This window comes from Dendrobates tinctorius, unplaced genomic scaffold (assembly GCF_039654945.1).
Source record: "Dendrobates tinctorius isolate UK_male_01 unplaced genomic scaffold, ASM3965494v1 ptg000048l, whole genome shotgun sequence".
NCBI classification, from domain to species: Eukaryota; Metazoa; Chordata; class Amphibia; order Anura; family Dendrobatidae; genus Dendrobates; species Dendrobates tinctorius.
In genome coordinates this window covers 13,196,050-13,209,201 of record NW_027361716.1, presented here as the reverse complement: position 1 = coordinate 13,209,201, position 13,152 = coordinate 13,196,050, and the positions used below count along the sequence as shown (strand labels likewise).

Sequence of the window (13,152 nt, the reverse complement as noted above, 5' to 3'; positions counted from 1 at the left end):
TGCTTCTTAGATCTGGGGGTTGCTTAAACCACAGTAGTGGGGGGTCTGGAAAAATGGATTGCAGTCAGGCATCTTTTTGTAGTAAAGCTTGTAATTTTTGTGCAGCTCCCCTTAGCACCTCCAGATTTGGATTGTAGGTCACTACTAGAGTCACCTATTGACTACTGGTGGTTCCTGGGTGTTGCCGCTGAAAAAAGGTTAATCTAGGTAGTAAGTATGAAAAACTTTCAATTTATTGCAACGCATATTGGAGTAGAACCTACTCCTTCCTCAGGCACATTCTGAGGACACCTGAGCAAAGTTTAGGTTCTGCTCTGAAACACGTTGCAGTAAATTTGAATTTTTCTATACTTACCATCCAGTAATATACTTTGTCGATTGTAGCACTCGGGATCCACCGCACTCCTTTCTGCTGTACTTGGTCATAATCTGGAAAGTGGTAGGCTGGATTTAAAATTTTTGTTTAATAGTCCCTAGTACTGGGATCACACAGCCAAAGTGTTTCATGAATAATTCTTCTTTTGTACGAAAATCACTTTTCCTTCTATAATGACAATCACTTCAGGCAAAATATATCGGCTAATTCTATCCCAGCGTATTCTAACATTGCACATTAACGGCAGTATGGCTGCTTTGATTGACTTTAACAGTCAATATCAACTAAAATGTGTATGACGATGGAGCAAGTGTGCCAACATGTCCAAGTTTTCTCTCTGAGGGAGGTCGTAACCACTGGGAGAGACCCCTTTGGTGCATGCTTCTAAGACTCTCCCAATAAAAACCATAAATTATTAGCCAAACATGCTTCTTCATGGGGCATTTTAGTAGAATAGCTGTCAGTCAAAGATTTGGACAACTGGTGCTTTGAGTTTTCGGCCACCTTCGGTGACCACCAGCACTGCTAGTGTTGCAATGTATATACAAGTATCATCAAAGGTGTATTTAACATCTAGATCTGAACATGATGGGAGACGACCACCTTGGCAAAATTAATTAGGTGAATTAACTTAAGGACTTATAAAAATATCACACATGCTAAATTCTATATGGTCTTCTGGTCTTTGTAATTTTCAAAGAAATATTAAATAAAAAAAAATAAAAGATAAAAAAAGTAATAAATCCAGAAGAATGTATTGGTGTACCAGTGCCTGTGTTTTTCTAAGACTATAGTAATTTGTTTTAATTTGTCTTATACAGATTACAGAATATTATTGTTGCAGAAGTCTGGCAACCCTGCACGTTCCCAGAAGGTCATATGATTTTATCGATTTACTTCACTATAATACGTTCAAACATAGTCTGAGTTTCAGGTTTGTGACTCCTCCAGCCTTCGTGCCATGTAGGTCGCTATTGTGATCTGAAAATATAAAATGGATATTTCTTCATCTGGATTGTAGGGTTCGCTAATCTGACTGTAAAAAGTTCATCCTACACTAGTGTAACACAATGACCCTTATAAAGACCCCATAGGCTGAATTCACATGCAGAGCTTGACACATTTTATTGTCATTTTAAGTGGCACGTTTTTGGTTCAAATAATGTTATTTTTTCCAAATAGAAGCAAATTTTTTGACTGTGGGAACATACTGGTTTCTGCAGCAGAGAAGTCTACAGTATATACTCAGAGTGTTGGCAAGAAAAATGTTGCGCAAAACGTTTGTTTTTTTCTTGCCTTTAAGTGCGTTTTTTATTCGTTTCAACTTGTGTTTTTTCCCCCCATTTCATTATCAAAAATCCTAAAAGAATTGCTCAAAAAACTCTTTGATGCATCAAATCTGGATTTGCAGGAGATTTCAGAAATCTGCATTTACTTTGCCGGTATTGTACAATTCTGCACTTTTTTCCGTGTGGGGCAAAAACGCAACTTCCCATTTTTGGAGCAATCGCAACTGTCCGTGTGACCCATCTTGCTGTTCTCTGAGCGGATTGTGTGGTTCACAAACAATATTATATATTTTGGGCGTATTGTAATAGAGCATTCGTATTGAAAGAGGTTTAAGAGGACGCAGGTTAAGAGTCCAAAAATGTAAGACAAGCTTATAAATTTTGGTATTTCATGGATAATTTTCATGGATAACTTTCTATAGTGGAAAGCATCCTCTTTATCCATAATTATATTGGGCTCGTTGAAAGGTAACTGGGTTTCGGGCTCTACCTGAATGCACAATTTCCTGTCTTCTTCCAATTTCAGGTTCATTTTTTTCTAACTGCTCTTGGGAAGGGAGCAGGGACTACTCTGCTTTGAGGACAATGCAAGTACATTTCAGCAGGGTTTGTTCCAACTCATCTGTGATAAATTAGAAGATAAGGCAATCAGTGCACAACATGACACTGTGTTCAGTTAGTTAGAGACTCTTCCGAACTATTCAGGTGTGTTCACACTGCTCGAGAGCCTGACATAGGGGGTATCTCAATGTAAATGGCTCGTTCGATGACGGTCACAATTACCGGAGCGCTCTGGTTTCCTGATACATCTCACAGGTCATCTACTATTGAAATGACACATCGCTCCTCTTTGCATGCTAAGATGCGGATTTTAACCTTGAAAAAAAAATTAATTTTATTTCATATTGATTGTATTTTCTTTTGTGTAGAGTTCCCCGTGCTTGGCAAGCGCTTGCAGAACTGCATCCTTACAAAGCCTCGCATGACTCCCAAGGGCAGAGGCTTAACCCAGCAGGAGTTATGACTTACGTTCAAGGAGTTTTATCGGCCCTTCAGATACAGTCGAAATCTTCCGGGAGATGCTGCGAAAAGGTGAGATATTCTAACATTATTATTTTCTTGTATCAAATCAACGATTGGCACGATGTGATGAAGAGGAGTGACGTGGGCTGCCATGAGGGTGCCGCTATGCCTTCCCGTAATACAAAGGCAGCACTGTAGAGTTAATGCTAATTGTATATGTCTGGTATGGGACGGCACGTCTCCTGCGACATACTGTGCAGCAGTTCTACTACTTTTTTACCGGATGATACATCCAATACTAGGCAAAAAAATAAAACATAAAATAAGACCATTTTTGATTTTTTCTTAATTCGCACAATGAATCATTAAAATGTGAAATATCTTTTTTTATCACTTTGCTTTAACGCTTTATTATAACATAGGAACGTTATTAGGACATTTTCCAATTAGTGGTAAAGATAATTTGGGGGTTCTTGTAGTCTAGTAAGAAATCTATGAATAAGAGTTACCGGTAATGTCTCACTGTCTGGGGGCGGCAGATGGATGGAGTCCGTGAGGGGTTCAGCAATTACTTATAAGAGCGAGGTGTGCTATGTGGATGGTTTTGTGTTATTGGGTAGTATATGCAGCAGAGCTTAGTTTGCCTAGTCTGCATTGTCTGGGCACTAGCTGAAGATGATACCGCAGAATTCGCTAGAATCTTACGTAAAACCAGCCCATCATGAGGTCTTGAAGAATTTTGAAAGATAAACTGTGGCCAAAAAAGTTTGTGACTGTCTCTTGTGGCTCTGATGTTAGTATGCACCGCCTCAGCTGGAGCTCGACCGGTATGGAGCTAGCCAGCAGAGCGCTGTACATTGTGCAGTGGTTGTTCCAGGGTATTGCAGCTCAGCTCCCATTTACTGTAATAGGGCACGAGGTACACGATGTACAGACCTGTGCTGTGCTTGCTCCCCACATTCTGTACTTACATGCTGCTGTCAAGCCTGGTAACGGTTGACTGGAGTGGGTGTCAGATGCTGGACCCCACCAAACTGATATTGATGAGCTGTCCTAAGGATAATCCCGGACAACCAATTGTATTGTAAATAATACAAAGACCCTGCAAGATAATTAGTGGGAAAGGGTCTCGGTGGTGATACTGGGAACGCCGAGCACGAGGAGGGTGAATACTGAGTGTTTCACTACTGCCCTGGGGTCCACCGGGGGATTTACCTGTTCTCCCATAGACCAGTCAGGCTAATCTTTGTAACCCCACCCCATCGCTGAATGGCAGCCTGCTGTCAATGCAGAGTGTACACAGGAAGCTGCCAATCAGTGCTGTGGGTGGGGTTACACAGAGCTGAGTATTAAAGCACTGCTACATCTAAATCAGAGAAAACAGGCATTCTATCAAACTACAGCACGTAGTCCAGTAAGTGATACATCCCTGGAATCAGGATTTTGATTCCATAGCCAACACTTGCTGACAGATTCCCTTTAAGAGGGCCTTTCAGGTAAAGTGGGCATTGTTTAACCCCTTTGCCACCTCAGGATTTTCCGTTTTCGTGTTTTTTGCTCCCCTTTTATTTCCGAGCCATTTTTTTTATTTTTCCGTTAATATGGCCATATGAGGGTTTGTTTTTTGTGGGACGAGTTGTACTTTTAAACGACACCATAGGTTTTACCATGTCATGTACTGGAAAACAGAAAAAAAAAAATTCCAAGTACAGTGAAATTGCAAAAAAGTGCAATTCCAGAATTGTTTTTTTCATTTACCATGTTCACTGAATGCTAAAACTGACCTTCCATTATGATTCTCCAGGTCATTACGTGTTTGTATATATCAAACATGTAAAGTGGTGAAAAAAGAATCCCAAATTTGTAAAAAAAAACCCAATTTTGCTATTTTCCGAGACCTGTAGCGTCTCCATTTTTCAGGATCTGGGGCTGGGTGAGGGCTTGTTTTTTGTGTGCTGAGTTGACAATTTTATTGATACCATTTTGGGATAGATACAATGTTTTGCCTGCTCCTATGTGTAGCAGAAATTCTCATCTGCTATGAATGCCAGCCATTGGGCAACGCTCATAGCAGATTGGCAATGGCAGCCCCAGGGGTCTCCTCTAGACTCCGGGTTGTGATGCCTACCCATCGGTGCCACCCCGTGATCATGTGACAGGGGCGCTGATGGGCAGAGCGAGTGGCATTGACAGCGGCATTAAACATGTTAACAGCTGCAGGTAAAAAACATCAGGTCGCTGTGCAAAGAAAACAAGTCATTAGGCAGCCATTTTTACAAAGATAAAATCAAAGCTGCACAAGTTTGATCTCGTCACCTTCATACTGACCTGACGAATCAGATTGTTTTGTCATTTTTACCATACAAAGAATGTTGTGAAAACGAAACCCCCCAAAAAATGAAGGCCGAATTGTATTTATTTCCCCATTTAATTCCAGTTGGAATTTTATTTCCTGTTTTTCGTCACTTTACATATCAAGACTACAGCTCGTCTGCAAAACACCAGCCCTCGTACAGCTGTGTCGATGGAAAAATACGAAATTCTAGCACTTGGAATAAAGGGAAGTAAAACTATAGCAGAAAAATGAAAAAAAAAAAATCGCCTGCTCCTGAAGGGGTTAATGTCTGGAGCTGACAATATACATGGCATCTCAATCAGATGACGGACACCAGTCGCTCAGACTTTTTGCCAATACAAATCTTTGTGCCCATAGACAATCAAACATCAGCAGACAGTAAAACCAACCCAATCTTTTGATAATATCCGATTGATTTTGATCATCCAACATCATAAATCCAAAATCCAAGTTCTTTTACTTTACCCTTAAATATTCATCAAATTGTCAAAAATGAGCAGCATTTATATCATGTTTATGGTCTGATTAAAGGCATTGTCCCAAACCTACATCAGCTTGTTAGTAGTGATGAGCGAGTATGCTCGTTGCTCGGGTTTTCCCAAGCATGATCGGGTGTTCCCCGAGTATTTTGGCGTGCTCGGAGATTTAATTTGTGTCGTCTCAGTTGCATGATCTACAGCTGCTAGACAGCCTGAGTACATGTGGGGATTGCCTGTTTGTTAGGAATTCCACACATGTATTCAGGCTGTCTAGCAGCCGCAAATCATGCAGCTGTGTTGACAAACACTAAATCTCTAATCGCATCCAAATACTCGGAGGACACCCGAGCATGCTCTGGACAACCCGAGCAACAAGTATACTCGCTCATCACTACTTATTAGTGAAAACGGGGCTGTATTACCAATCCACGGCACTGACGTAAACAGCCCAACACGTCAGTTGACCATGCAATAGTTAACAGATCCAGTAACTGTATAGTGAAGGGTGTTATCTAAATTGGACCAGCACATTTAGCCTGAGGTCACACGGCCATCGATTCTCTCATGCGAGGGAATCGGGGCTGATTATGCAACTGACACTTGGCTCAAACTCTGTCAGAACGTGACCCGAGTGTCAGTGCTCTGTGCTCCTATTCTTTCGCATGAGACAATTGCAGCACAGGGGCAGAGGACATGGAGAAAGTAGTTTCTCGATCTCCTCCATTGCTGGTGACCGCGGTAATTGGACTGCACTCGGAAGTCATCAGAGTGCAGTCCGATGTTTCACATGCACCCATAGACTTGTATGGGTGCGCTTGATCTGAGTATTGGACCTACTCACAGCATGCAGCTATTGTTTTCTCATGACGAATCAGCGTGAGAAAATAATCGCAGATCTGCACTGCCCCACAGTATAAGATTGGGGTGAGCGCTATCCAATGGCATTCAGCTGTGTTAAACGCTCCTGTGAGTGAGCCCTAAAGCACATATTTTTCTATACAAGGTCTGCACATCTGTGGCGGTTCCGATTTTGTGCCAGTCTGTTGCGTTAGAGACATTTATTCGAAGCCAAAGAGAGACAGCAACACCCAATGCATCACATTACTCCTATCCAGAGCTACTCGTAGGGGATGCCAACCCTGGCACCTGACTGCCGTGACCCTGAGTCCCTACTCGTAGGGGATGCCAACCCTGGCACCTGACTGCCGTGACCACTGAGTCCCTACTCGTAGGGGATGCCAACCCTGGCACCTGACTGCCGTGACCACTGAGTCCCTACTCGTAGGGGATGCCAACCCTGGCACCTGACTGCCGTGACCACTGAGTCCCTACTCGTAGAGGATGCCAACCCTGGCACCTGACTGCCGTGACCACTGAGTCCCTACTCGTAGGGGATGCCAACCCTGGCACCTGACTGCCGTGACCCTGAGTCCCTACTCGTAGGGGATGCCAACCCTGGCACCTGACTGCCGTGACCACTGAGTCCCTACTCGTAGGGGATGCCAACCCTGGCACCTGACTGCCGTGACCACTGAGTCCCTACTCGTAGAGGATGCCAACCCTGGCACCTGACTGCCGTGACCACTGAGTCCCTACTCGTAGGGGATGCCAACCCTGGCACCTGACTGCCGTGACCACTGAGTCCCTACTCGTAGGGGATGCCAACCCTGGCACCTGACTGCCGTGACCACTGAGTCCCTACTCGTAGGGGATGCCAACCCTGGCACCTGACTGCCGTGACCGCTGAGTCCCTACTCGTAGGGGATGCCAACCCTGGCACCTGACTGCTGTGACCACTGAGTCCCTACTCGTAGGGGATGCCAACCCTGGCACCTGACTGCCGTGACCGCTGAGTCCCTACTCGTAGGGGATGCCAACTCTGGCACCTGACTGCCGTGACCACTGAGTCCCTACTCGTAGGGGATGCCAACTCTGGCACCTGACTGCTGTGACCACTGCTTTCTAATACATATGCCTGATGAAGGGTTTTTTCCTCGAATTGTTGCTTAAAAATTATAGAAATGAATGTAACCTTTTATTTAGATCTGAAAAAAATTAGGAAAACACTTGAGGCAAATCCCGAACTGTTGGCATGTTCATTTTTCTACATATATATTGAGATTTGGCTGAGCAGTGGTCGCCCCCCTGAACATGGGCCCTGTACCACTGACTGTAAAGGACTTGTGCTGCTTACTTTTCTGATTTGCAAACCTGGGAAAGAAAGAACATTTTTGAAAATGTCATATCCATTTAATAGCCACAGAACTTGGAGCGGTGTTCATACTGTAAATCTGCTTTACAATGCTATGAATGCTTGCAGTTCATAGAAGAACTCAGTGCAGGCAACTTAATTTTTCCAGATTACCATATTTATCTGTCTTAACTATATGCAACACTGCATTAGTGTCACTCCTTGAAAGCACATTATTCCATCTGGTTGCGTGATTTAATGCCTGTCTAACAATACCTATCTTGCATGTAGTCTTGACTTTAAATAATGTAAATCTCAAGTTTTTTTGCTGACAAATGAAGAAATTGCAAACATGCCATAATCAGTAGTTGCCAACCAGCAATAATTAATAAAAGGGTAACACAAAAAAAGGCTGGACACTGCTAGTTATAGCTGACTAGGAGAAATTCCAAACAGACCCAATGGTTGGTTTATAGCTGCTCCTTTCTCCTATGGTCACCTCCCTTTGCCTGAGTCCATACAGAGTTTCTCCAGTAACCCAGCAAACTTCTCTGGCTTCATCATCTTAGGACTGGAGCCAGCTTTGAACAGGTCAGGTATTTTGGTATGAAGTAGCATTGTCCACAGTTTTCTCAAGTTTGTTAGGAGATTGCTTTTACTTCACTTCACTTAGCTCTAGCAAGGTGTCTATCAGTTCATCTGCAACTCTCTGTTTTCAATGCTGCAATCAGCATTATTTCCAAGCTCAGTCCAGTTTACTAGGTGTTGTCTACAACTACTTCTCAGCAAGAAAATTGACAACTCCCACAACAGCTCTCTATTCAGTTCACACTTGGCCTCTGTAATCAAGGTAACACATCTAGTCAAATGAGTCTCCAGTTCTGCTATCCTGCTTTTAACCATTTTCTTGATACAAGCCTGTTTGCATGCATCCCTGCTATTAACCATTGCCATACTGGAAGATACTAGAATGTATTTACTCCTCTGTCATTCCTGTGATTAACTGCATCCTTGCTGGAAGATACCGGTTTTCTTTACAGTTGCCATTCTCGTGTGTATCTGCTCAGTTTCATCTGATGCCATCTTCTCTGCTTTTTTGTCTGCTGTGTTTGATACTCTGCTGTCTTGGTTGCTGCTGATCCAAATGTCATCCATCTTGACCAGCTCTGCTGCACCATCGTTTCCTCTCTGTATTGCTCACCCAGACCTACGAACTTAAAGAGTCTACTTCACTAGGTGAGCCTTTAACAATGGCAATTAAATAAATACCTCATTTCTAAAACAAATTATCATCCAAGTCTAAAAATATATAAGTGCCGTGATGTATCCTTCCCCCAAAATGTGGGCCCTCCTATATATATTATGCAAGTCATAATCTGATTATGTTTTAGGACAACCGTTTTATAAAGCAACAAGACATAAAAAGGGGTCAAGAACGTGAGGCTTGTCCCTTTTATAGTGGCCCTGTTTGATATCATCTATCATAGTGGATGTCAAGTGTAAAAGATAGAAAAACACTAAAAAGTTTTTCTGTAGAATTAAAAAAAATCAATGTGTTTGTGTTGTTTTTTTACATTAGGTACATTACATTCAAACATTGATTCCTGCGAAAGCTGTCCAAAATAATAAAATAGTCAACTTATTATTTGGCTGAGAGCTATCTTCAACGACCACCCATTAAAATGTCACTTCAGCTCGGCCAAATGGGCATCTCGTTTCAATAGGGGGAAGGGGAGTCCATTTACTCTGGCAAAACAAAGGGTTAATACTAGCAGATGACAAGCTGTATATACATATTACATTGTTGAGGATCCCCATAAATCTCTCTTATATTTGGCCAATTTCAAAGGAAAAAATCACCAACAAGTGTAGGGTCATGAAGGCTCATCCCTAGTTTGTCTCTTAAGTTTCATCAGGTTCTGAGAACGCTCATTGATGAAAGATATAAACAGAAGATGATCATGATGCTTTACTAATGATGACTATGATGATGGTTTACTCCATAAATGTGGTTGTATATTTTTTTTGTGTGTCAATAAGCAAAGGCCAAGAAAGTTGGCCATGCCATCAGCCAGCTGCCTATTACGAAGCACATATGGCCTAACATTGGCTAATGACCAACAATACTAATGAACGTAATTATGGTTGCTATCTTGTATAAGGCGCCAACATATTCATCATTGCTGTATGGGCTGAATATGATCCCAGTTCATCATGAATATTCATTAGAAAAACCTTTTTAAACTGACACATTATTTTACAGTTTCCTTGTTAAGGGGGTTGTCCAAAAAAGTAGATCAGTTGATGCTTTGTGTCTGGCATTGCAGCTCAGTCATATTGAAGCGAATATAGTTTAGCTGCAATTCCACATCCAACCTGCGGACCGGTGTGGCACTGCATTTGGAAGAAAGTAGTCATGTGTTACTATCGCAATTCATCACAAGTTTAATATTGACCTCACAAATGATGGACAAATCTCTTTCATTTGTATGGTCCTAATGTGTATTAATGTAGCCAAAAAAGTGATAAATATCACTTTATTTAACACCTCCTAAATTGCACTGAGTTACCAGGATGCTTTTTAGGATAAGCCATTTATGTGCCCCCAGCAACAATAAAGAGATACCTCAGCTCTGCAGAGAGAGTGTGCACTGTCATTGTGCACATTGCACAGTGATACAGCAGGGACTAGCCCAGCGAATATAGTTTAGCTGCAATTCCACATCCAACCTGTGGACCGCTGCGGCACTGCATTTGGAAGAAAGTAGTCATGTGTTACTATCGTAATTCAGCACAAGTTTAATATTGACCTCACAAATGATGGACAAATCTCTTTCATTTGTATGGTCCTAATGTGTATTAATGTAGCCAAAAAAGTGATAAATATCACTTTATTTAACACCTCCTAAATTGCACTGAGATACCAGGATGCTTTTTAGGATAAGCCTATCGTTGCCCCCAGCAACGATAAAGAGATACCTCAGCTCTGCGGAGAGAGCGTGCACTGTCATTGTGCACATTGCACAGTGATACAGCAGGGACTAGCCCAGCGAATATAGTTTAGCTGCAATTCCACATCCAACCTGTGGACCGGTGCGGCACTGCATTTGGAAGAAAGTAGTCATGTGTTACTATCGTAATTCAGCACAAGTTTAATATTGACCTCACAAATGATGGACAAATCTCTTTCATTTGTATGGTCCTAATGTGTATTAATGTAGCCAAAAAAGTGATAAATATCACTTTATTTAACACCTCCTAAATTGCACTGAGTTACCAGGATGCTTTTTAGGATAAGCCTATCGTTGCCCCCAGCAACGATAAAGAGATACCTCAGCTCTGCGGAGAGAGCGTGCACTGTCATTGTGCACATTGCACAGTGATACAGCAGGGACTAGCCCAGCGAATATAGTTTAGCTGCAATTCCACATCCAACCTGTGGACCGGTGCGGCACTGCATTTGGAAGAAAGTAGTCATGTTTTACTACCGTAATTCAGCACAAGTTAAATATTGACATTAAACTGGCTTGTTGTGTGATCTCCCAAATGATGGACAAACCACTTTCATTTGTATAGTTCTAATTTGTATTAATATAGCTAAAAAGCTAATAAAGATCACTTTTTTTAAAACCTCCAAAATTGCACTGGATGCTTTTTATGATAAGCCATTAATGTGCCCCCAGCAACAATAAAGAGAAACCTCAGCACTGCGGAGAGAGCATGCGCTGTCATTGTGCACATCGCGCTGTCATTGTGCACATCGCACAGTGATGGAGCAGGGACTAGCCCAGCCCCTGAAATGAGCATCACTGATGACTCTCTGTTTCAACTCTGATGATGATTCACGTGCGTATCCCAGCATCCAGTGGGATTCTCATATAAAGTATAATGAAAATGAAGAGAAAAAAATGAGAAAAGCAGTTAGATAGTGTAGTTAGGGAAGGACAGGGAATTTTTAATTCAACTATATTAGAAAACAGTTTAGGTTATGGCACTACATAGATAAGAATTTAGGATAAAAAGGACTTAGGACTTTGGACCACACCTTTAACACTTGACCTGTTAAGAGTTTCTTCAGGGACATTTGGGTTAATGTCTAGGTGTCTAGGTGTGCTTCACCATATCTATTTTTTTCCATTTGAAACAAGGGATGAACCAGGTTATTTAACCTCTTAAAGGGAATCTGCCATCAGATTGTTGACAGCAACGTGATGTAGAGGCAGAGACCCTGATTCCAAGGATGTCACTTACTGGGCTATTTTCTATAATTTAGATAAAATTACAGTTTTACCAGCTGCAGATTATCACTAGAGGACTAGTAAACCTGTTGCCATGTAGTCATCTATATTCATGACCTCTGTTTAACCCTGCACCACCATTGAATGACAGAAAACTTCCAATCAGAGGTGTGGGGGTGGGGTTATACAGAGCTCAGCATTCAGAGAACTGCAGATAAAACAGTGATTTTATTAAAACTTAGCATCTCAGTAAGTGACACATCGCTGAATTCCGGGACTCTGCCGCTATGCACTTAGAAAGGTAGCAAAAACCTGGTGACAAATACTATTTAATGCCCATGGCATTTTTTCATTTTTGTTATTGCATTTTTCCTACCTTATTTCCAAGAGCCAAAACTTTTTTGTTCTTGCCGTTAAAATAGCCATGCATCTGCTTGTTTAGTGGTGCACTGTGGCTTTGGCAGTGGTCAGGCGCATGGTGCTGCACCTGTCATGTCAGGGACCCACTGAGAGGTTTACTATGACATGATAGTGGGCTTCACACAATATGATCAGACTGTTAAACGAAGAACCTCATTTTGCTTTTTGCAAATTTTTGCCTAGCTGAAATAGAACAAAGAATGATGTTTGGATGTGTGGTCCATGTCTTTACAGTTATACAAAATGGTTTGTGCTTCCATGTTTTCGACCCAAAATTATTTTCTTGGTACATTGGTTATTTTTCTACGTATTAGTATTTTTTTGTGTTGTGGGGCGAGCTGTTGTTTTTATTGACACTATGTTGGCGTTCATATGATTTTTACTACTTTTTATTTGAGGAGGGGAAGGACCGAAAAATGACAATTCTGGAATTTTGATTTTTACTTTATTTCCCTTGTTTTTGAATTGGAAAAAAGCAAATTTAAACTTTTCTAGTCTTTTTTATTTTTGTAATATTTCATTTATTTGTTTTCTCCCCCTAGGTTCATGGACCTAGCTTGTACAATATACAGTATACTGTGATGCTTTATTATTGCAGTATATAGCAGAAATAACAATCTCCTATGAAGTTCAGACCATGGCTGAGCTGAGCTTAATGGAAATTCAAAGATGGTTGTTGCTGTGTTATAGGCATGTGATGGCTGTCTAACAATAATACAACGCACCCTGTGCCCATATGACGTATATACAGTCATGGCCAAAAGTATTGACACCCCTGCA

General features: G+C 41.6%; 1 long non-coding RNA gene across 1 annotated transcript in view; it reads left to right on the top strand.

The window, feature by feature from the left end:
* The first annotated feature begins 2,384 nt into the window (after nt 1-2,384).
* LOC141090277 (uncharacterized) overlaps nt 2,385-13,152 on the top strand; it is a 276,063-nt gene continuing 265,295 nt past the window's right edge. Inside the window, exons 1-2 of the long non-coding RNA XR_012232404.1 lie at nt 2,385-2,481; nt 2,595-2,757. This is a non-coding gene — a long non-coding RNA (uncharacterized lncRNA). The remainder of the gene's footprint in view (nt 2,482-2,594; nt 2,758-13,152) is intronic.